The 26598-nt window shown below is 37.3% G+C and overlaps 1 protein-coding gene across 1 annotated transcript in view; it reads right to left on the reverse strand.

Annotated features, from left to right (window-relative positions):
• Positions 1 to 26598, reverse strand: part of LOC125681666 (cardioacceleratory peptide receptor-like) — a 57153-nt gene that overhangs the window by 12449 nt on the left and 18106 nt on the right. The window lies entirely within an intron of this gene.

Genomic DNA, 26598 nt, shown 5'->3' on the forward strand with positions numbered 1-26598 from the left:
CGCAAGTTGGGGAAGGGAATCCACATCTTTCTCATTGTTAGGCATTGAAATCTGTGTAGTTCTATAAACAGTTACTAAAATAAACTACAACAGTATTTCACCCCAAGATTAAGTCTGGGAGACAACAATGGAATTAACAAATACTGAGTTACATTTGAACAGTGTCATTGTTGCAAAAGCTTTGATTTTGCCTAAACTTAAGCTCATCGTATAAACATATCTTTATTTTCTCTTCTTACACCTCATATATATAGTAATATTTTCTTCGATGTTTGATTATATGGAAATCAATAATTATAGTTACTCAGGGCTGTCTGTCTGAGGGCTTAAAGATGGTGAATGTTGATTGCTTAATAAATTCTCTGAAATATACATGGGTAAAAGACTGACCACAACAAATGATAAACCTTGAGTAAACACATATTTAGCAAATAATGGAAATGATGCTGTGGGGAAAATTGGATTTTGGGGACGCTTACATCTCTGCTGTTCTAATGACCAAGAAGAATATTTTTTTTTAAATGATGTTGTGAGTTTATGTCTTTACATGCGTTGTAAAGACGATAGAACAATACAAGTCGATGAAATTTAAAGTTTGCAATATTCCAGTATGGTCTAATTCAAACATAAAGATCGACAATAAAAGTATTTTTGAGAACTAATATCAGCACCGGGTTAAAATTATTGCAGATTTTTTGTCTGATGATTATATTTTTCTTTCAAAACCAAAGTTCAATGTCCCTAGTATAAATGTGATGCAGTGAAATAGTGGTATTTGTTCAAAATCCCTGTTTAGTTGTTTGTTTTGTTTTGTTTTACATTTAGTAAAACTATGCCTTCTTCCAAATTGTTTTCCTTGGGTTTACTTTTGACATCATTCAACAATGTACATATAGACATGAGTGATTAGCGTACCCCTGCTGAAACGGTTTGGAATCGAGATTGAACTTGGACTACCGGGGTTACAGTCGACCGGAGAGAGTTTCAACTCATATATGACGAATTGTGACATATACCCAACTAACCACGAGGGTTAGTGTGGTAGCGATATGTCGGTCTTATGATACTGTGCATGCGTCATGTTGAAGTATTATACATGGAAGTAAGAAAGAACATTAGAATATTTACCTTACTAACTCGGGTACAAACAGAAGTCGGACTACTACTAAGAATCTTTATGCTCTATTAAACTATTTGTGGCCGAGAGGTTAGAGCATTCGCCCCGAATGCGGAATGCCGGGATTCGAATCCCGGCCGCGACAGACCTAAGTCGTTAAAATAGGTAGTGACAGTTCCATCGCCAAAACGCTCGGCATCAGTTGTGAATGTCACGGGTCCTCGGAGATGACCTTAAAAACGGATGTCCCGTGTCACAGTAGTTGTGGCACGCTAAAGAACCCTCACTTCTCAATGGCCGTAAGCGCCGAGCATAGGCCTAAATTTGAAGCCCTTCGCCGGTCTTGGTGACGTCTCCATATGAGTGAAAAATTCTCGAGCGAGACGTTAAGCAAGATACAATCAATCAACCATGTTTAGTGTAAATCTTGTATGATCTCCTTATGGCTATATCCTATTTTGATTCTCAATTACGTAGAGCGTGTGACGGCGTGGTGAGAATTATATCGCCACACAAAGCAAGTATTTTGACTTGCCTAGATGGTCGGGCGGACTAGCGCGCAGGTCTCGCGCTGCTACGGGATTTGGTTCCGAAGGTCGTGAGTTCAATCCCGGGCATCCTTATGTAGTGAATGTTTCTGTGCTGTGTGCATATTCTTACATGTACTGAGATAATCGAGGTCAAAGTCGTGAAGACGCAATGAAAGTTTGGATAGAATGTCATGTATGCATAATACACATCGTGATATTGATCTAGACCATACACGTATAAACAAAACATGTTTCTGAATTTTTATCATTAATCATCGTTATTTTCACAAACTGTTTCCTCCTAAATTAATAATCTTTGAAAGTTGAAAAAGTACCAGATTTCCCGAGTGTTTTTTCGATTAACGTTCAATAATCGAGAAGGAAACGGGTGAATAATGGGACAAGTTTTTCATATTGCACTAGTTATCAGTGGGTAACGTGAGAAGTGTTTAAGGATTGCGTGTTTATTTTTTTTTAAGTCTGTTGTGCTGATAACATGCAATGGTGTGCAGAAAAATTAAATGTGGAAGTTTGCACACCGTGGGTGTAGTATCGGAACAGTATCAAACATTTAACCTAAAATTGTAGTATCCCGTTTCCAAAAACTGTTTATGCTTGTCAACATCTTACAACAGCCATGGAATGGTTATGAATATTTTCTTCAACGTAATGACCCTCTCATTGCAACTCTTTGTCAAACGATCCACAAAATATTTTAAAGTCTTTTCTAGCGGTTTTTTTTTTTTTGGAATGTAAATATATTTTGTTGGAATTCACAGACATTTTATTGAAATGGAAATAAAATTGACCGATTCAAAGAACCATTTCTTCCTCAACAAAACAATACGAATACCTCCCTTGAAAGTCTCCTGGCTTTTACTAATCGGAATATCTACGTTCTTCTTTGGAATTCTTTGGATGTCGCTTCTTTTAATTGAGTGATTAATGATGAAGAATGTCGATATGACGGAGAACAATGAAGGGGACAGTGTTCACTCCGTCCATCTCAAACTCTTGTATAAAGAGAGATACCTTAACTGGTGCATGCATTTTCTAAATTGAATTAAGAGGAACTCTTTCTCTCTGTTACGGTAGATAAACACAAGGGATGCCAATATCAATAACACATTTACTTAATATCATCTGATTTTCTGAAAACTGTCGTGAATTAATAGTCACGTATATATGACTAAAAGCTTGTACAATAAAATTGTCCTAAACCTAAAAAAAAAAATAATAGTTCAATTTCCATCACAGAGACGAAGTGTAAGCTAATGAATTATTTATAATTAATTATTGTAAAGATGAAAGGCTTGTGTCGACGTTATTCAAAGTGCTAGATTACTGACAGATAAACTCATTTACAAAGTGTACGTGTTCACCCACGTGGTGCTGCGGAGCGCGGGAGTCTGTTTGACGCGTGGATGTTGTCCATTTCACCGAAATCCCGTGTCAAAACCCACATCGTAAGTACAGCAGGGCAGCAAGTGCACGAATCTTTATCTACGAAAGGGTCTTGATATTAGCCGTATCATGCTAAGAAGAGCTAAGTCCATTTCCCGAATTCTATACAGTGTGTTTAATCCGAGATTCCTCTTACTCTTACCCCCCCCGTTTTTATATTGTGGGAGTCCCAGGTACAATGTCAGAGGAATCTCGGTTTAAAGAGTGTGATAGCCTCTGGCTGTATGTAAGTTGTGTACCAAATAGGAGCAGGTGCTTAGTATGAGAAAGCACCCCCTGTTGACCGGTCGCACCCGTTTTAGCCCTATATCTTGATCAAGTATACGGAGTAATTCGTAGTCAAGAACTGTCTAACAGCACTTCCTACAACATTCGGCCTAATGGCAGGCCGTATCAATGCAGATACTTGCACACAGCGTATGTAGTTTACAATTTTATACTTCTACCAAAACAAAATAAAAGTATTTACAGAATAAATTCAAATAGGAACCAAAGATCATTGTGTCCAAATCTGATGTATAATTGTGGGTTGTCAATGTTGGAACATGTGCTTTGCCATCATCCGTTTATATTATAATGAGACGATGGATTTCATTGGATCATGCAATCACTCATGGCGCTGTGATATTTAGAGGTCAGATATCCAGTCCCGAAAATTTCAAAGTAATCGTTCAAAAGTGATGAGTCACAAAATTTTTCTTTGGAAAGATGCTGTTTAGGAGGACGACAATGACAATCCAGTTTGGGTGTGTGCAATGCAGTCGAGCAAATGCCATGTGTGTAATCTTTCTGTTTGTTTGTTTTTTCGTAATCGATACGTTGTTGCTTCGAACCCCAGCATTGACATACCTGGTGTTAAGGTATTCCAACAATCTCTTGGAATTCCCATGGGCACGAATCGTGCTCATATGTTAGCTGACCTGTTTTTATATTCTTATGAAGCAGAGTTTATTCAAAAGCTTCTAGATGAGAATAAAAAAAAATGTCTCCCCGTGACCTTCAACTCGACATTTAGATATATCGACGACGTTTTATATGTTACCTATACTCGTTTTCATTCATATGTCGATTCGATACATCACTGTGAACTCAAAATAAAAGACAACACGGAGTCCTCCACATCTGCTTCGTATTCATATGTTTTGCATCATTTTGAAATAAATATTAACGACAAAATAACAAGTCAACCTTCTGACAAACGGAATGATTTCAGTTTCTCCATCGTCAACTTTCCATATCTATGTAGCAATATTCCATTATCATCTGTATATGGTGTTTATACCTCTTAACTGATTCGATACGCAAGAGCTTGTTCTGTGTATGATCAGTTTTTAAATCGAGAAAGGCTACTGACAAACAAGTTGATGTTACAGGGGTTTCAATAGTCTCGTTTAAAGTCAGCATTTTGCAAATATGTTAGGCCGATCTTGACACACTGATTTTGACTACGGATAACTCCATTGACCTGGTCAAGATATATGGCTCACGGCGGGTGCGACCGGTCGACGGGGATGCTTACTCCTCCTAAGCACCTGATCCCACCTCAGGTGTGTCCAGGGGTCCGTGTTTGCCCAACTCTCTATTTTGTATTCCTTTAAGGAATTATGAAATTGATCACTTTTCTTTATCTTCACCTTTCACCTGATTCTGAAAAAATATGACGATTCTTTCGTCAATCACCTTTGGCACTTTACGGAAAGTTCGCGATTGTGCAGTAACGGTATCACCGGGATAATGTTAAAAGACCGCAAACCCTTCGATCAGTCAATCAATCAGTCAGTTAGTCGATCAGTCAGCCAATCACTTAATCAATGAAATTGTGCTAAAGATGCCAAGAGATGCCTAAAAATGTTATAAATCTTACATGATGCGAGGCCCACAATTCTTACTTTTAAGACCTATGAAAATATTGGAGAAATCTCGGGTCGTAACAAGATATCGTATGTGAACTTTCACTGTCGTGACAAATTCTTGATGGAACGTTAAGCAATAAGGGCGTGCCTGTCTGTAAACGATTTTATCGTCCCTGAAACATTTGATTGTTTGCAACTAGGATTGGTCCTCTGTGGATTCAGTTCTGAAGCTCTTCAATGCGTTAACACCATTTCGATTGATTTGCTTTTTTTCTTGTTTTAAATTCGTGATGATGTGGGATGTTAAAAAATGACACGGACCTATAGTAATTACTGGTAACTTTGACTCGCATCTGAATTTACTCAGTTTCAATGTACTTCAATGTCCGTTCTAATGGATTAAACTTTAAATAAAATGTTGAACCGGATCTGAGAGAGAGAGAGAGAGAGAGAGAGAGAGAGAGAGAGAGAGAGAGAGAGAGAGAAATAGAGAGAGCAATAGAGAGAGAGAGATCGTATCCCAACCTAAAATCCAATTGAATTAACAAGTAATGGTTAATGTAATTAACGTTAATCCACATGAATACACAGCCTGCCTAATAGTAACCGTTATATTGATCAGGTATTTTCCAGATCTTGAACAATTCCTTGTTTCATCAAACATTACGTATGCCCTTCTAAAACTACTTCTAGCGATACTCATCTCGGCGCCACATTGATCAAGATGGAATTAAGATTCTTTTTGAAAAAAAGTTTATTAAATCGATAGCTTTTGAACTCTAGGTGCATTGAATAACCATTCAATCAAGCATTTTATATGTTTATATAAGGGAGAATTCAAATGTAGTATATAGTTATGATAAGCACTTTGTTCTCTCTCTCTCTCTCTCTCTCTCTCTCTCTCTCTCTCTCTCTCTCTCTCTCTCTCTCTCTCTCTATATATATATATATATATCTCAGCAAGTGTTAGCTATTCACAACATTTACGGTCACACTAGCGCCCATGGTAAGAAAAATATTTCAAAACCTTTTCGAAAAGATCATAAGCATTGGATTATATGAAAGGGTTGTTGATAAGTCTTGCATTTACATTACAAACATTTCCTTTCAATTGCCGTATCTGACATTCATACATGGAAATATACATGTTAAGTATGCATTATTCTCATATCAAAATTTCACCAAACACATTATAAGTTTCTATATACTAGCATTATACATATACGACCATAACATCAGATTTCATTTAACACTTCTAGCACACCAACGCAAAGCAATCGAGCACACTTAATTAAATTTGAAATTTTATTATTGGGGAACTCTGATTCCGGAATATGACCCAAGTGAGTTTGTGAAATGAAAAATGACGAACGTGTGACAGTTTTTGAATTGTAGGTCGTAATCTTAAAAATCTCTGTCATTTTATTTTGAAAATTTGTAATACTGCGATTAGCTCAAATAACATCAAGATTGCACTTTTAATGATAGAAATAAGCGAGAAAATTTAAGCTGGGATGAAATTCAGCCCATCTTGGTAAATTGATCAAAATTTTCCGCTCAAACACATTTTAAAGGCATCTATATACATTTTTCAAATTTTGACTGGTCTGAAAATACACATAAGTCTTAATTTCTATTCTTGTTTTGTTTAAGAGTCCATATCCACCCACTGTATGCAAGGTGAAGACAACGAACAGTGATCAATCTCATAACTCCTACAGGCAATACAAAATAGATAGTTGGGCAAACACGGACCCCTGGGCACACCAGAGGTGGGATCAGGTGTCTAGGAGGAGTAAGCATCCCCTGTTGACCGGTCACACCCGCCGTGAGCCCATATCCTGATCAGGTAAACGGAGTTATCCGCAGTCAAAATCAGTGTGCCAAGAACGGCTTAACAAACGGTATGAAACACGTCAGACAGCATTTGACCCAATGCGAGGTTGTATTGACGAACTAGATCGTTATAACGACCATAGAATTTGCGAAATGCTGACTTCAATCGAGACTGTTGAAATCCCTGTACCATCAACTTGTTTGTCAGTAGCTTACTTCGATTTAAAAACTGACTATACCCAGAACAAGCTATTGCATATCGAATCAGTTGAGATATATAAACACCATATGCAGGTGATAATGGAATATTGCTACACAAATGTGGGAAGTTGACGATGGAGAAGCTGAAATCATCCCGTTTGTCATACAGTTGAGTGTATCAAGTGCATGTAACTTTTAAGCAACGAAAAACAAATCATTTTGACTACAGGTTGTTACTCCGTTTACCTATATGTAATCAAGATATGGGGCTCACGGCCGGTGTGATCGGTCGACAGGAGAAGCTTACTACTCCTAGGCACCTAATCCCACCTTTGGTATATCCAGGAGCCCGTGTTTGTCCAGCTATCTATTTTGTATTCCTTAAAGGAGTTACGAGATTGATCACTGTCCGTTATCTTCACCTTTCATATTGTACAATAGTCCAATGACATGGTGTGATTTGTTATTGTGTATAGTGTTTTACGTCCTATGTTACATCCTATTCAAGATTTTTTTTTCACTCATGTACACGCATAATCAGGTTTCAGATGAAGTGGCTCATATTTAGACCTATGGTTTTCAGCTTTGACTTTCACCTCCAATACCGGGTTTTTTTCTCGAAGAGAGTCATGTCTGTTAATGACGCGCGCAGGATTGAGAATCGAACAAAAGTCCGCTGGTTTTGAAGCGAGCGCGATGACCACTAGACTATCGCTTCTGATCATCCCTTTAAAAACAGTTCACTATCATGCGTCTGCAATATCACACAGTTAATGATCTTTTAAAAAGCTTTTACGTTTAAGCCATCGTATAGAGAATTCGACAATTTTCTCAGGAAATAAAAGAGGTTTGCGCTTGAGTTTTATCAATTTATACAGCATCCTGCACAGTTGTGCTTAAAAGCTGGAGAGTTAACTTCTTGAAATGAATTTACATTGATCTACATGTAGATACAGTGCATATAATACGCATTGTAAAATTCTTTTTCGACAAAGAAAATCTCCATGGATATTAGTGGTAGTGGTCAACATCATCAATCAGTAGTGAGGGGAAGTGAGAGGTCTTCAGGAACCAAGTCAATTTTTTTTTCAATCAGATCATCAGCAGCGCGAAACGAACTGGTTCCACAAGCTGGTTCCTGTCCCTAAAAGCGAACATACTGATTCCAGTCTCTAAAAGCGAACATGTTGGTTTCGGTCTCAAAGATTCCAGTCTCTAGAACATACTGGTTCCAGTCTCTAAAAGCGGACATACTGGTTCCAGTCTCTAAAAGCGAACATCTCTAAGATTCCGGTCTCTAGAAGCAAACATACTGGTTCCATATACTGGTTCCAGTCTCTATAATAAAAAATCTCTAATATTCCGATCTCTAGAAGCCAACATACTGGTTCCAGTCTCTAGAAGCAAAAATCTTTAAGATTCCGATCTCTAGAAGTATCTTATTTCACATTTTGAAAAAAAGACCCAACCCATCTTTTATGGGTGCTTAGGGTATAAGTATTTATTTGTTTATCAAGTATCGATAATTTTCTGTACAACCCTGCGATATTTTTATATGAAAACTAAATATCGATAAAGATCCCGTGACACTTAACAAGAAAAAAGCTGCCTATGCATTTAGAATAGTGGTTTTACACTGGATTATGACCCATGGTGAGTGTATCTTTGACACTGGTTCTGTTTCCTATAAAAGAATCAAGAATCTTACTTTAAAGACAGCATAGCCTCAATAGATTTTATGTCTATCAATAATTTAAAAGCAAAGGTGGAGGAAAATGAAAAGAAGAATGAAAAGGAACGTACTGCAAAAGCGAAAATGCCTCTGGTGTGTTACGCGAGGCGTTATCATTATCAACCCCAAAAATCAATTTGCTTAAGGTTGTATTTTTGTCATAATCCAGACAAATTAGTTGATATGCGCCATACTTGCGTGTATTTTCTTCAGTTATGAGGTCATGAAGTAACATTACTCTTTCTTGTTTACAGTTGTAGCATTTAAAGTGGGATCTGGGGGATTTGAATGATAAGAGACAAAAATTTTCAACTACTGGCGTAGTAAAATGTCACTTTATTCCCTCATTTGAAAAACAAATATGAAAATTCCAATATTTGTCTCCAGTAAAACAGAATAAAAGCAAAAATATTTTTAAATCTAAAGAAATAAGTCGTTACTGGAAACTAAGAGAGTATAGGACAATTACACGATGTTTTGAACTTGTTATCCGGGCGTCTTTCAGAGGTCAATATAGATGCCTCACCCCTTCAACACTTTTGTAACAGTGTTTCAACAGTCTCATTTAAAAACAGCATTTTACAAATTCTGTAGTTGTAAAAACGTCTGTGGTACTGTGCAAACATTTATCTATTTTATGTACGGGATAATGTCAATGAAGTATAATGCGACATTTCTTTGGAGAAGCATTATGGGTAATCCCTGTCATTTTTTCAAAAGTCAAAAATTGTCAGAGGAAATTCAGTCTATCTTATTGTCTCTTTGAATTTGCCAATGTTTATTCGTTCTGCTTTGCAAAAAGACAGAAATAAATTCGCAATGCTTATACTGCAAATTAGGGACATGATTTTAAGTAAATCTATAGTCTATAAAAATTGTATCTGCTCAAATGGAATGATTTAAGAACCTTTGAAATGAAATGACTGTGACCTTCAACTAACCTGGGCACAAATGTACCAACCAAGACACCCATTCTCCTGTGTGGTCAAATTATGTATAAATCCTATAGCTATTGCTGCAAAAATATCACACCTTAACGTGTCCAATAGATGCAAAAAGAATTCATCCTTCAGTGATTTTTTTTTTAGGCCAAAATGCCACCGATATTCGGCTGTTTCCCCTCACTAAAATTAGCTATTTTTTCCCAATTATATATATATGTTTTCCCCAATTTCAAATCTAGGGAAATTTGGCCATTTTAAAAAAATGTTACCGTATATTGCTGACAGAGTAAATATGTTTTTTTCTTCAGTTTTATTCTCCAAACCACTGCACATGCAAAAGGTTTTGTAAAGAATATGTAAAACAATAGAGGCATCCATATAAGCAGATATGCAGCGAAGTATATAGTTTCCAGATACACATTAAGCCATACTGTTGACAATATTTAGTTTGACCACCATTATATATGTAGGGTCAGGCTAATAACAGGAAGTGGCTAACAGTAAAGGGTTTTACTAAAATTCGAAAAATACAAACAGGAGAGACATTCTGGAAACTTGGTTATTAAATATAATATTTACAAGATTATGGATACAAATGCTGGTGAATTAATAATTTATTATTTTCTTTATGAAATTAGACAATAAGTATTTCTTAGAAAAAGTAATTAAAATAATATCTATACAAGGTGTGACTTCCAATACATACTTAATGATTTATTTTATGATTTTAAATCAGATCTGAAATAAATCTCAAACAAAACAATTGTATTTGATTATTTTATGCATCTTTCCCATTTTAATTTACTATGAATTATTTTTCCCAATTTGAGGAAAATGTCGCTAATTTTTCCCAATTCAAAAGGAGGGGTGGTAGTTTGAAAAAAAAATCACTGTGACCTTAAAATGCAAATATTTCTACACGAGAAACCTCTTGCTGTGACTTTCATCTCGGCATTTAGATACATCAACGACATTCTATCTATTAACAATATTCACTTTCATTCATATATTCGATATATCCTAGTGAACTCGAAATAAAAGACACCACAGGGTCTTCCATATCTGCTTCATTTTTACTAGTAGATATTTTACTGAACATAAGTTTTAACGGCAAACTTTATGACCCTGCTTCAGCGTCTCTACATTTAACTTGTTGTATTCATGTTTGAATATTCCATTATCACATGCAAGTGATTCGATACACGAGAGCACATGTTCCATTCATTATGAATTTTTAAACCAAAACAGGCTACTGACAAATAAGTTGATGTTACAGAGGTTTCAACAATCTCGTTTAAAGTCAGCATTTCGCAAATTCTATAGCCATGGTCATTATAATTATCTACTTTGCAAATACAAGTTATCCCTTGGTCGAATGCTGTTTGACGTGTTTCATACCAATTATTTGGCCGCACTTTACCTACTGATAGGGCTCGTGACGGGTGTGACCTGTCGACAGGGGATGCTTATTCTTCCTAGGCATCTGATCCCACCTCTGGTACAGTGTATGTCCGTGTTTGTTCTACTCTAAATTTTGTATCTTTCATAAATCTCGGTAGCGTAGCGCGGCACATTGATGAAAACTTTTCCGTCCAATTTTCCATATGATACCACCCTCAAGAAAAGAATTATAAGATTCATTTCTTATCATTTAATTATCATTTAAATATTTTAAAACATTGAGTTTAAATAATAAAACATTATTTTGTGTTTTCAAATTCACACGGCGTACATGTATCGGCACACAACAAGAAATCAAAATCAGGTTATCTTTGATTCAGAAATCAAACGAATTTTTTAGCCAATCAAAATTACTGTAATTTCATCGAGACAAAAATATTAATATTAAATTCCCCGCACTAAATGAATAGGCCGATCAAATTCCTACAGTTGTGTTACAAGATGTTACATATATTTTCATCATCCATATGCAAATGCACCGTAACATCCAAACAAGCAATCTCAAATTGCAACACCAAATGCTTTAGCATCCTCTTAAGCCTCAGTGGACCATTGAGAGCCAACACAAAAAACCCTTTAGGCTAACATTTGGATGTTACTGGGTGTTTAGCGCAAGAGGAATTTCTTAAATAATATATGTAAAAATCGTAAAATATTTTTATTGCTAAATCGTACTTTGAATATTATTATCACTTGAGAAACGCCAATGACCATTTCATGCTTCTCTCGATTTAACGGTCACACCGTTATACATATTAGGTTATGAAATAAGACTTCAAAAGCAAGAGATTGAGACTAAATACAACGTAAAAAAAATTATCCATTGTGAATATACGAAGACTTTGGAATGCGAATGTAACACCGTAGATTATCTGATAAACTGCCTTTATCATTAGAGTATAGCATTCCTTGCTGTTTAAAACTCAATAAAAGATAATTATTTCAGATTTGTAGACACAAGTATTTGATGTTACGAACGATGTATCAGTATATATATACCAGTTTATTACCCGAGCCTTTCTTAGGGTACTTTAAGACCCTTTATAGTTCCTTTCCACGATGAATGATTTAACAAGTTCAAATAAGTTTCTTGTAAATTGTAAAAGACTTAATTGATTACTTAGGAGGTGCCTGGTTAAACCGTTGAATTATAAATGATAAGGAATAATTTGGACGAGAAACGTCTCGAGACAATTTGTTGAGAAATTATTTTTACGCACTGTGGCAGACGATTAGAAAATTTCGCGGGTTTTTATCATTCCGTGACAAGATGAAATTTGAATAAAAGCAAAGACTTCACCATAGTGGGATGTGTGATCCGTCATACAAAAATAGATTTATTTCAAAATGATCTTATTAGTAAGAACCTTTATGCCTATAAAGTGCCTAAATGTCTTGTGCCAGACATATTAGATATTATCTCGTGAGAAATGGAATGAAAAATTCCGCTCTAAATTGCAGCATATGCTATTATCCATTGTTGAGTTTTTGTCGTATGTGAATAATGAAAAGCTGAAGATAACGAATAGTAATCAATCTCATAGCTCCTATAAAGAATACAACATTAAAAGTAGGGCAAACAAGGACTTCTGGTTATACCAGAGGTGGGATCAGGTGCCCAGGTGGATTAAGCATCCTTTTTCGACCGACACACACGCCGTGAGCCCTATGTCTTCATCAGATAAACGGAACAATCCCTAGTCAAAATCAGTACGTAAAAGACAGTCCAACAACTGGTATGAAGTACGCAGAATAGCATTTGATCCTATGGCAGGTTGTATTGGTAAATTAGATCGTTATAACGACCATATAAGTTGCGAAATGCAGACTTTAAACGACTGTTGAAACCTCTGAAACATCAACTTATTTGTCAATTGCATATTTCGATTTAAAAACCGATCATACGCAGAACACGCTCTTGTGTATCACATCAGTTGAAAGATATAAACACCATATGCAGGTGATAATGGAATATCTATAATTATGACTTAACAAATTTTGCTAATAAACTCCGAAGCGCTTGCTCCAGAGTTATTTCTTTCCCCTTTAATATTGTTCCATATGTGAGGTGAAGACCGTAAGCTTTAATAGAATCTTACTTGATTGGTAAATATCGTAAAATTAATTCAAACCTACTTTAGCTTTCCATAAAATACCCTGAAATACATGTAGCATAAAATTAGAGTACAGTGGCGGACACGTTTTGTCGGATCTAAACAAGTTTTCTGGTTTTGTTGTTGTTGTTGTTGTTTAAATGACAACTTAAGATAATACGATATGAAATAAATGCATTTTTTATCAATGCTTGATTTAGATCTTACAAAAGAGTTTTGATAATTGTTGAATAAGTAAAATATGCCTGTTCGTTTCTTAATTCTTGAATCAGCCTTGTGGATATTCAGGGCCGTAAATTAACCTTCAATTTGGAGGAGGCAGGAAATTAGGCGGGGGTCTGGGGGCCGCCCAGGCCCCCAGACGCTGAGCACATTTTGTGCACACTGAACACGTTTCGTGCAAAATCCTTGATTCTAGGGCCTTCTAAGATGTTACTTGACTAACTCATTCTAAAAGAAAGATTTGGAATGCTTTTTAAGGGAGGTATCATGTTCTTAGTTATTGGAAACAACATAAATTCTAATGAACTTTAAATTTTAATTTTTTTTGGCTCAAAAGTTGGAGGAGGCAGCTGCCTCCTCCGCCTCCATGTAATTTACGGCCCTGATATTCCAGAACGAAGCGCCCAAAACGAGGCAACTTCATAGACGTTTAGGTCTACAACCAATCGCACATTCTCGGACCGAGAAGTTGCTAATGGTTTACAACATGACCAGTATAAAATTGTGTAGGTGTTGAGCGTTAGCTATAGTTATAATAGTTTTGACTAGGCCCATATTTATCATTTTAAGAAGATTTATAATTATATTACTTATATACTGTACATCTCATTCAACGAAGGACATCCCCTCCCTTCCCAAGACCAACGATCTGACACATCGATGATTTTTAAAGTACGATATTCATTTGATATTTTCGATGTTCTTAATTTTTCCGTAATTATAGAAATCACTGTTACGACTTTCTGTAATAATTTATTAACAGTTACTGATATGTACAAAATCATTGATAAACACAAACAAGTTTTTTTTTTAATTTTTTTTTAATTTTGGTTGAACATGTTTTATGATGACAGATATGTTGAATGTAAGTAGAAAACTGTCCAATATGCCAGATATCGAATGGTCCGAGACTATTTTGGGAAGTTTGCGCCTTATAACTTTAGAGTTAAAATATTTTACAGAAATTAGGTTGAATGTACACTACATGACAATGTTCAAGAAATCGGGCCATTGTTTAAATATAGCAGTTTTTCTGTTTGCCATTCATGTAGTGCATTATGTTTTCGATTATTACGTTTGACGAGAAGAAATCACATATATTCATAATTTTGCCCTTAAATTGTCGCACAGAACAAAACTACCATTATAAACACATTCGCAATAATGAGTTTCGAATTTTGAAATTATGAACGACCGTTCATAAATGTCTTTGGTTAACTATTCGGCATGACGGATCACAATTGTATTTGTAAAATCATCAAAATTTCAATACGGAGAGAAATGATTTATGTTACATAAGGAACATTTAATTTGGAGCTACAAGTTACTTCCTTATAATCAAATCTTATTTACTGTATATTATATCAAAAGATATAACATATAACTAAGTCACGCAATAATTAAAAAAAAAGTTCTTGAATTCATTTGAGCGAAAGATATCGTGCAATTGATTCGTGTGCAACAATTCAAACACGCATTTAAACAGTCCTTCCTCTATGCAATGTTATTTAATTGTAATTTCCCGCGCGTGCGCGGGGTTTCATCTAGTTGCTACTGTACATAAATAAGGGAAGTTGACGATGGAAAAGCTTAAGTCATTCAGTTTGTCATAAAGTTGAGTTGTTAATTTGCTGTTAATATCCATGTTCAATAAAATATTTAAGCATGAAGCAAATGTGGGAGACTCTGTGGTGTCTTTTATTTCGAGTTCACTGGGTTATATCTGTGTGTTCTTTTCTGTTACATATGCACGATTACCCTCCCCATCACGTATTTTGTGCTAAAGCGATGGCCCAGATTTGATGCTTTTCGATTGATTGATTAAATATGTTTAACGTCCCTCTCGAGAATCTTTCACATATAAGGAGACGTCACCAATGCCGGTGAAGGGTTATAAAATTTAGGCCTATGCTCGGCGCTTACAGCCTTTGAGCAGGGAGGGATCTTTATCGTGCCACACCTGCTGTGACACGGAACCTCGGTTTTTGCGGTTTCATCCGAAGGAACGCCCCATTTAGTCGCTTCTTATGACAAGCAAGGGGTACTAAGGACCTATTCTAATCCGGATCCCTAACGGGATTCCTCTTTAATTCGTTGTGAGGAATGTTTGTGTAAAGTATTGAAAAGTCATAGGTGTTGATGTTAATTGTTGATTTGAGAAAAGCTTGTGCGTTCAAATTTACTAAAATTTCTATAGAATATTTAGAATCCACGTTTGATTTACACCACTTTTCGCATATGTTGTGGCACAATATGTTTAAAGTTTCACCTTCACAGCAGGTAATATTTTTGTTAGGAGCAAAGATAGGAGCTTGGTAGAGCATTTACTAGATACGGGAACGTATCTCCGTTTGTAAATAATTTTGTGAAGCTTAGGGATCCAGTATAGGTACAGAACTCATATTGAGATTGATCACTGTTCGTTATCTTCGCCTTTGATTCATTCGCCCCATTGAATGTGTTTTAAAACTGAAACATGATTTTGAAGAATATCATGTTTTAAAAGGGGAGTTGGCGTATAAGTAGGATTACCAAAATGTGGAATTAAGTTCATGTGAAATAATATTGTGCTAATAAGACTTATAAACAAATACAATGTTGTGACAAGCAGTCAGCTGGAACCAAAACCTATTCCTCAGGTAACCTATCTCTGATCACTTCCGGTTTATTAGGAAGGATAGATGGTACATACAGGTAACCTATCTCTGACCACTTTCGGTTTATTATAGGAAGGATAGATGGTACATACAGGTAACCTATCTCTGATCACTTCCGGTTTATTAGGAAGGATAGAGGTACAGGTAACCTATCTCTGATTACTTCCGGTTTATTATAGGAAGGATAGATGGTACATACAGGTAACCTATCTCTGATCACTTCCGGTTTATCATAGGAAGGATAGATGGTACATACAGGTAACCTATCTCTGATCACTTCCGGTTTATTATAGGAAGGATAGATGGTACATACAGGTAACCTATCTCTGATCACTTCCGGTTTATTATAGGAAGGATAGATGGTACATACAGGTAACCTATCTCTGATCACTTCCGGTTTATTAGGAAGGATAGAAGTACAGGTAATCTATCTCTGATCACTTCCGGTTTATTAGGAAGGATAAATGGTATATACAATTTTGATTTGATGTGTCTGATTCGTGACTTTAATGGTTTTGATACCCATTATGACACGTTGTCAAGTTCTGCATATTTAACTCATCGTCTGGCATAATCTTCAACAGAATTCCTAATATAGATGCAATTCTAACGCCAGTGGAAAGACCGGAATTTGCAAATATATATGTACAACATGTCATTAGGTTAAATGTAGTCCGGCGTGTTTCATACCAAATTGTTAGACAGTTAGAATTCATGAAACTGATGATAGTTCACTATCTTCACCTATTTCATTCTCAGTTATTTAAATTCCATACGTGACATTGATTAAGTTGGGACCTCAGTGTAAGACGACTACTTTCTATATTCTGCATCAGAATTCTTTGAAGGAAACTTGAATTCTGGTTAAGATCGATGTCATCAATTGATAATTGTACCCTCGTGTTGATTGATGTTTCTTTGATATTGATGCCAGTTAAATTTCTGGTTTCCTGAGCGCTTTAGACTAAAAACTTGAGGCAGTATGTTCATTATTTCCTCCAATTTCTTTCAATTGACATTAAGATAAAGTTAATCTGCCGTTTGAATTCAAAGATTTACGTACATCGATATTGGCATCCTTCATCATCCCACTGAACACCGCGGACTTTAAGTGCAAGAAGAAGACTGATTACTAAGCGGGAAAATACTTAGAAACTCCAGCTTTTTTAAAACAATAAATACAGTGATATGGAAAATAAATAAATTATATTGATGGTGTTTGATGTTCCAAATTGTATCTACAAGTATTCATCCTTTAGAATATCATTTTAATTCCTAATCTAAATACATTTAAAGGTCATAGGAGACGGTTTTTAACAATACGTTTTCTCTCCATAATTATAAACTTTGTTTCATAGACTCCTCATAAAAATATTTTTTAAAGATTAAAATCGATATTAACTCGAAGAAATTGAAGTGCATAGGTAGTCGGAATAGAAAATCGTTACACGATTATCGTTCCTGATTTCCTGAATTTGTGACGTCATAAGAGACCACACTCAGATTTGCGAATCAAAACAAAAGCACATCCATAGACGATTTATTCGCAACTGGAGGAGTTTTTGAATGGGGAACCATAGTTTGTTATACAAAGATATCACTTTGAACTCATAATTAATGTAAATGCCAGCCACATCGACGATTTTTCATCGGAGGACGAAGAAGATCGATCAAGATCCTATTTATTCCGAATCGGTTGAAACAATACTGACTGGTTAATGATAAATGTATGATAATTCCAGAGTACATTCTCTGATGACAATAAGAGAAATATAGATAGTTATTACTTGCGCTTTCTAATTCCATGCATACACAGCGACGCAGCATCGGTTTTTCCCCAAAGGGGGGGGGGGGGTGAAGGTTAACTGACAAAAAAGGTGGGCACCCTCATCCCCCTTTGGTTTTATGTGCCCAAGTTCCACCCTGACTCGGATATATTTTATAGCCAGATCGAAATTTCCTTTACACACATCGTGAGCGCCGTTTTTTAAAATTTATTTTCATAGGATTTTTACAAGTATATCGTGTACAGCTATTTTAGTTTAACAGGTGAATCTAATAAATATAAATGGCTTTAACATTCTTTTACAATAAAATTTGCGACATTAGGGCCTATATGAAGAATAATTTACCATAACATTAGACGCTATATGGGCTCTTTCTTGCGTATAATGGTTGGAATTGGAAACCAGAGGAAGAACGAATTCTTCGTCTGGACCAGTTATTGAAGAAACTGTCGAAAAATCCGAATGTCCTGACTGTTTTTGTAGGCCATGCGTTATGGACGAGTCACACAGACAACTTTAGGTAGCCAAAGAATTCTGGAATATATTGAGTCATCGTGGGGTGTGGGACTATGATCGGTTCATAAGCTGTACATAGCCAGAAAATCTGCACAGTATGCAGGAACTCAGGTCGGAAACTGTATGTTTGGCTGTCATACATCGTCGGATACTGGGTATTTGCTTTGAACATTCTTTTTCAAAAAGAAAAGAGGGGGGGGGGGGGGGGTGTCTGATAATGCAACTTTCAACATATAAAGTTAGACCTATTCATCTTCAATTTATTTACTTATGTATTCAGAGAGAAAAATTCTGATCAGAAGAGCTTCACATAACTATTTCATAGTCAGATTTCATTTCTAAACTAATCAGATCATGCATGTTTATACTAAATTATGAATATCTGTACTACATGTAGTCTACCGTCATTATATACAGTCAACGTTTTCCAGGATTTTCTCGTCTTCGCCGTGCTTGCCGGTGGTTTGTAGCCTAGTCGAAAATAGTTAGAACTGCATCTGATCGAAGATTTAATTTTCATAAACCCATTAGTTCTTGCCAAAGTAGAGTGAATACAATAACGAAACCGATCCTCATCAACCCCCGTAATCGCGTAAAATGATTGTCAAACAACTTCCGAGTTCTGTGTTCTCGGTGTAGATTTCACACCCAAGTCTTTCTGAACGTTGGATCATTTAGACAAAAGTATATAGAAATACCTGACTTGCTAAATTACAGTTGAATGTAAGCACATTGAACATTTTGACGGCTAAAACCCGCAGTTGTTAGTATAAACAAATACACATTTGCGTCAGGCTGGTCTCTTTTGACGTCATCAAGCAAGGGAGATAAGTCATCTTACTATTTTGATACTTCACACCACGGCAACATTTGACGGTCTGTAGCGCCTGTTACCTTACGATTTTTTCTGAATGACTTCTTTACATATGTTAAGTAATTAAAGAAGAACACATTTTCGTGCAAAACAAATATTTTTTGAAAATCGTCTCCTATGACCTTTAGGCTAATAATCATAATTTATCCCCCCCCCGCAATAAAAATTCTGTTGATTTTCGGGCATTTTGTACATAGTTTCTATAACAAGAAAGGGGAGGATAACAAAGAGTGATCAATCTCATAAATTCCATTAGCAATACAAAATAGATAGTTGGCGATTTTCTTCTTATCATCTTTGTTATACAAATCTTAAATTAGAATGGCTGAACACGATATGTAAAGGTCAATGCTAGCTTATTAGATGAAACTATAATTCTGAAAAGCAGTACAGAACCAGACTTCTGTCATTCTCAATCGATGGTAGTGTTAATTGGGTTTGAGATGATTATATTTTGTGAGTCTTCGGACACGATAGATCACCGGGTTGTCGGTCTTGTGTAAGAAAAGAAAACCGACAGCGGCGTGAACATACATGTAGATATCAGGACCTCAATTGTCAACTTAACCCACATTTATCAATAAATTTATTTGACTTATTTAAACGACTATTGATAAGTCTACGTGGCAGAGTCAATAGATTACAATAGCTTGTAATGTTATAAAGGTAAGAATATATCTTGTAAATGATAAAAAATAGCGATAACTGGTCTCCATTTCGAATAAACTGTCAATAAAACAACGCCTTAAATGACACATCTCATGTTTTCAAAGTATACAAAATAATATGCTTTTTGTCTTCCTTATGCTTATAGTAATTAATTCTAATAGGTCGGAATGTACATGTTGTAGGCCTAACAGTGCTTAGCTTCGATAGAACTATTTTCTCGCAGTTTATCTACGTCTCTGTCCATATGCTTTCTTGAAATAGCACAGGGACAAATGCTACTGGATTTTTATGACAAAGTCCTTGCGCCGACAAAAAAATATCCACGTCATTTCCCTCATACCTTCCTTTGAAAATTGAAAAAAAAAAACTCGGTCTAAATCCTTTCTATGACAACTACATGTAGTACACCCTTAAACGGCACAGAATTTAAGTTTCTTATTTTTAGATGTCAGTCTTATTATGATGTACGTCAAAACGTAAAAATGAAATCACACATAATCTTGCCCTGCCTTTCATAAACATTGCACAAGTTTTGTTAAACATTACGCCTAATGATACACTGAATTTTCTAAACTGGTACCCCGTTGACCCCGCTTATCTCGTAAATTCACAATCATAGTCAAAGGTGTGACTTTGCGAGATCACAGCCATTTTAGACAAGGAACTTAGAACTGGGATTGGCGTCAAAAAAATTCTTGTTAAATGTTTAGATTTAGCTCTGATTATTTCCCGCTCTTTAGTCATAAGAGTTCGCAGTACGAGCGCGCTTCGCGCTGGCTCGCTTATTAGAAAATTAAAGTTTAGAGTATTTTTGTATCCAAATTCGAGTGTGAACATAATGTAAATGATTCAGGAAAATACTTGTCACATTTAGACCAATATAATCATCGTTCTTTTGCATTGTGGCTAGGTAGGTGGAGTACATTCACCACCAAAACAAGTGACCGCAAACCTTTGTCAAGGCTCCACAGTTTCTCTTTGTCTGAGTGCACCTGGAAACTCCAAACCTTTGTCAAGGCTCCACAGTTTCTCTTTGTCTGAGTGCACCTGGAAACTCCAAACCTTCGTCAAGGCTTTGTCTGAGTGCACCTGGAGACTGCACACCTTCGTCAAGGCTTTGTCTGAGTGCACCTGGAGACTGCACACCTTCGTCAAGGCTTTGTCTGAGTGCACCTGGAGACTGCACACCTTCGTCAAGGTTTTGTCTGAGTGCACCTGGATACTACACACCTTCGTCAAGGTTTTGTCTGAGTGCACCTGGAAACTCCAAACCTTCGTCAAAGCTTTGTCTGAGTGCACCTGGAGACTGCACACCTTCGTCAAGGCTTTGTCTGAGTGCACCTGGAGACTGCACACCTTCGTCAAGGCTTTGTCTGAGTGCACCTGGAGACTGCACACCTTCGTCAAGGCTTTGTCTGAGTGCACCTGGAGACTGCACACCTTCGTCAAAGCTTTGTCTGAGTGCACCTGGAGACTGCACACCTTCGTCAAGGCTTTGTCTGGGTGTACCTGGAGACTGCACACCTTCGTCAAGGTTCCACAATTTTGCTTTGTCTGTGTGCAACTGGATACTGCCAACCTTCATCATTTCTCTACAACCCCTCGTTGTCTGCAGTTGCAACGCTTTTTGATGCATCTTGCTCCTAAAATTTAATCAGCTTTTGCCAATTATGAAACCTAGTTTTTTGTGAAAATTCTAATGAAATCCATGTCAAAGTTTTACAAAATCATGTCCACAGAAAACACACATGCATGCAAACATCAATTTTGCATAACATAATGGTATATGATCAGAATGTCCGACTAAATGAATTCCAATGAATATGAATTTGTTTTTCAAACTTCAAAAGTATTGATTTTCGATACATACTGAATTTCTATCTCGGTTGCAAATAAACAGAAAGATATTTTGTTCAACACAGTATTACAGCACAGTTTGAAATAATTACTTTTAAAGATAAAAGTGATAGAAAAAGCATGGTCTTTACATTATTTTGCAGTGGACATCTGTGACCTATTGTAAATCTGTAGTCGTACGGGGAGTGATAATTAAAACGATTGATGACTTTTCACGAAAAGATGTTACATCATTGCGCGAGCCGATAAATGTTTCTTGATAGAAAATGTTATTTTGATTATCATATGTGGCCTTGATCGATAGATAAAAATATTTAAACAAACTCTTCAGTTTATCAAATGTAATCAAAGCTGTTTTGAAACATTCTCTTTATTAGCTCCCATAAAAAAATCACTTTTTGGTTGTTGTTTTTTATACGAAAGGTAGAACACCTGAGTAATATAGTCTGTTGAAGAGACGCTTTCTTCTCCCAGGCACCTGATCCCACCTCTTGCTTATCCAGAGGTCCGTGTTCGTCAATTCTGAATTCAGTATGGGATTTATGAGATTAATTATTGTTCATTATCTTCACTGTTTTGTATTAAAGTTGATTAAAATATGTTAACAAACTCTTTTCCCTACTAATCTATTTACAACCAAAGCCATTGTTATGGTTTTGATATAGTTACTGAGAGATTCCCTGTCATATATGGGTAATCAAGTCTCAAATCATTACCACATAAGAAACACTCGACGTTCAAAAGATGAGCAACCTGCTTGTTGGATGAGATCTAAAAATCAAGATGGCATTAGCGTTGGCACATAACTTCCCTATTTTCAATCTATATGTAGCTAATACCCTCCTCACGCAATTTCTCTATTGTCAAACATAAATCTCCCATTGTCAAACTACATGTACCTGTAGCTGATTCCCTCCTGACATAACTTCCCCATTGTCGATCTACTACTAGCTGGTGCCTTCTGGCTCCCTCCTCAAATAACTTTCCCAATGTCAGTCTACCTGTAGCTGGTTCCCTCCTCATATACATCCCTATTGTCAATCTACATGTACCTGTAGCTGGTATCCTCCTCACATAACTTTCCCATTGTCGATCTACCAGTAGCTGGTACCCTCTGGCTCCCTTCTCGCATACATGTAACTTCCCCAATGTCAGTCTACCTGTAGCTGGTTCCCTCCTCATATACATCCATTGTCTATCTACATGTACCTGTAGCTGGTTCCCTCCTCGCATAACTTTCCTTTTGCCAATCGAGACGTTACGTAAGATAGATAACATTTGATGGTACCGGGGAAACTCCAAGTAGAATAGATGTTGTATTGTTTCTAACATATACTTATGGAACTAATCGGTTAAAAAATTGCTACACTGAACATAAAAGTCTATACAGTGTATGTCTGATATTTTCCACTTGAATTTGAATAGGAGTTTGAAATACATATAATGTAAGGTGAAGATAACGAACAGTGATCAATCTCATAACTCCTACAAGCAATACAAAATAGATAGTTGGGCAAATACGGACCCCTGGACACACCAGAGGTGGGATCAGGTGCCTAGGAGGAGTAAGCATCCCCTGTTGACCGGTCACACCCGCCGTGAGCCCTATATCCCGATCAGGTAAACGGAGTTATCCGCAGTCAAAATCAGTGTGCCAAGAACGGCTTAACAATCGGTATGAAACACGTCAGACAGCATTTGACCTCAAGTCCTATATAATATACCTTATTTACACACCGAGTATACCCCAACATGCGGGGTGTAGGCTGTGTTGTGCCCGGGGTGTAGGCTATGTTGTGCCTGGGGTGTAGACTATGTTGTGCCCGGGGTGTAGGCTACGTTGTGACCGGGGTGCAGGCTATGTTGTGCCCGGGGTGTAGGCTATGTTGTGCCCGGGGTGTAGACTATGTTGTGCCCGGGGTGTAGGCTATGTTGTGACCGGGGTGTAGGCTATGTTGTGACCAGGGTGTAGACTATGTTGTGCCCGGGGTGCAGGATATGTTGTGACCGGGGTGTAGGCTATGTTGTGCCCGGGGTGTAGGCTATGTTGTAACCGGGGTGTAGGCTGTGTTGCGACCGGGGTGCAGGCTATGTTGTGACCGGGGTGTAAACTATGTTGTGACCGGGGTGTAGACTATGTTGTGACCGGGGTGTAGACTATGTTGTGACCGGAGTGTAGGCTATGTTGTGACCGGGGTGTAGGCTATGTTGTGACCGGGGCGCAGGCTATGTTGTGACCGGGGTGTAGGCTATGTTTTGACCGGGGTGTAGGCTGTGTTGTGACCGGGGTGTAGGCTGTGTTGTGACCGGGGTGTAGACTATGTTGTGACCGGGGTGCAGGCTATGTTGTGACCGGGGTGTAGACTATGTTGTGACCGGGGTGTAGACTATGTTATGACCGGGGTGTAGACTATGTTGTGACCGGAGTGTAGGCTATGTTGTGACCGGGGTGTAGGCTATGTTGTGACCGGGGCGCAGGCTATGTTGTGACCGGGGTGTAGGCTATGTTTTGACCGGGGTGTAGGCTGTGTTGTGACCGGGGTGTAGGCTGTGTTGTGACCGGGGTGTAGACTATGTTGTGACCGGGGTGCAGGCTATGTTGTGACCGGGGTGTAGACTATGTTGTGACCGGGGTGTAGACTATGTTGTGACCGGGGTGTAGACTATGTTGTGACCGGAGTGTAGGCTATGTTGTGACCGGGGTGTAGGCTATGTTGTGACCAGGGTGTAGACTATGTTGTGGCCAGGGTGTAGGCTATGTTGTGACCGGGGTGTAGACTATGTTATGACCGGGGTGTAGGCTGTGTTGTGACCGGGGTGTAGGCTATGTTGTGACCAGGGTGTAGGCTATGTTGTGGCCAGGGTGTAGGCTATGTTGTGACCGGGGTGTAGACTATGTTATGACCGGGGTGTAGGCTGTGTTGTGACCGGGGTGTAGGCTGTGTTGTGACCGGGTTGTAGGCTATGTTGTGACCGGGGCGCAGGCTATGTTGTGACCGGGGTGTAGGCTGTGTTGTGACCGGGGTGTAGGCTGTGTTGTGACCGGGGTGTAGACTATGTTGTGCCCGGGGTGTAGGCTGTGTTGTGACCGGGGTGTAGGCTATGTTGTGACCAGGGTGTAGACTATGTTGTGCCCGGGGTGTAGGCTATGTTGTGACCGGGGTGCAGGCTATGTTGTGACCGGGGTGTAGACTATGTAGACTTTTGTTACCGAAGCGACAATATAGATGGTCAAGGTTCCTTTTTGCATAATATCTCAATTTATGGATATATTTCGCAGAAAAGCATATGGTTACGGAAGAAAGCATTAATTCGGGAATATATGGAAATAAGTATATCAATTGTACATGTTCTAGTTTTATCAAACACCTCAACACAATTCCGACGATCGGGGCAAGTTTTTCTATAATGAAATATGAGGACATAGCTTACAAATTGTAATATCGTCACTTTTACATTACTAATAATTACATGTTATCTATATAAGGGAGCGTGTGTGGACTCAACACTGTGGTGTGCGACAATGAATGCTTTAGGGAGAAGAATTAGTGTCCAGACAGTGCGGACCGGGCTGTAACGTACACCGTACAAAGGGACAGAACTAAACCAAAAAAGTACAAATCCACGTGATTAGGATCGTATACCCATTGTACTCACTTGTCATTTAAACTAGCCATGGTTGAATAATCACAAATATTTCACCACAATAGACTGCAGCTAAGGTCTGGTATATACGACATTTTGTCTTTCAAACTTTTATTCACATTCACGAGGAAAATAATAGACGTAAAAGTCTGGATCTATACGATTCTTTTTTGTTCAGTATATAAGGCACAGAGAAATACAAATTAATGAATATCCTCCATCTTAGCGACATCAAACCTGTAATCAGTGGAGTTTATTAAGTAAATTCTTATTGATTATGCATCCGTAAAGCAGAAGGAGTCTATTTCAAATTTCACAGTGCTTTTTATTTTTCAGAACCAAATTTATTTAGCTCTTATTAAAGACAGTTCTTCGTTAGCTTTGGAGTCTCTTTATCGGGATATTGTAGGCCAAATCTTGGAACAACAGATCTGAGCTTTGATAGGAAATAGCAACTGTTCTTGGATTAGTACAAAAATAAAAGAAGCTGATTCTCAAAAATCGTTAGCTGGAACTAATAACCCGCAATATTAGATCAAAACGTAAATTTGCACTACTTTATCTATTTTCCGTCCCGCAAATCATAACCCGCGTAAGCATTTTATTGTTTATATTAATATTTTTATGTATTTTTAAAGATATAAACGAGATTTAAGTACTAAAACATCATGTGGTTGACCCATTCATATTTGGTAATGATTACAAAGACAGACGGTACTAAAAACTGAATCAAACTAGATAGCAACAAACATGCATTCATTGTCGTAGATGAAAGCAATGCCAATTTCAAAAGAAATATAAGAGAAAAGATTCAGTGAATGTAAATTTTATTGATTGTTTGTTTTCATGTCCCATCGAGAATTGTTCACTCATATTGAGACGTCACCATTTGTAGCATTTACTGTAGTCCATTGCAATTTAAACAGGACCACGACCTTTTATCAAGACGTTATCGTCGATTCATCACGCCAGGAAAAGTACAATAGTACACATCCATATTCAGATTCTTAAGGATTATAAGCAAAAGTATTGTTATGCGTCCACGTTTTATTTCATGGGGGAAATTGCAGTACACGTGAGCCCCAACATTATTTACCATCAATACAACGAAAAGGTGAA

This window comes from Ostrea edulis, chromosome 2 (assembly GCF_947568905.1).
Source record: "Ostrea edulis chromosome 2, xbOstEdul1.1, whole genome shotgun sequence".
NCBI classification, from domain to species: domain Eukaryota; kingdom Metazoa; phylum Mollusca; class Bivalvia; order Ostreida; family Ostreidae; genus Ostrea; species Ostrea edulis.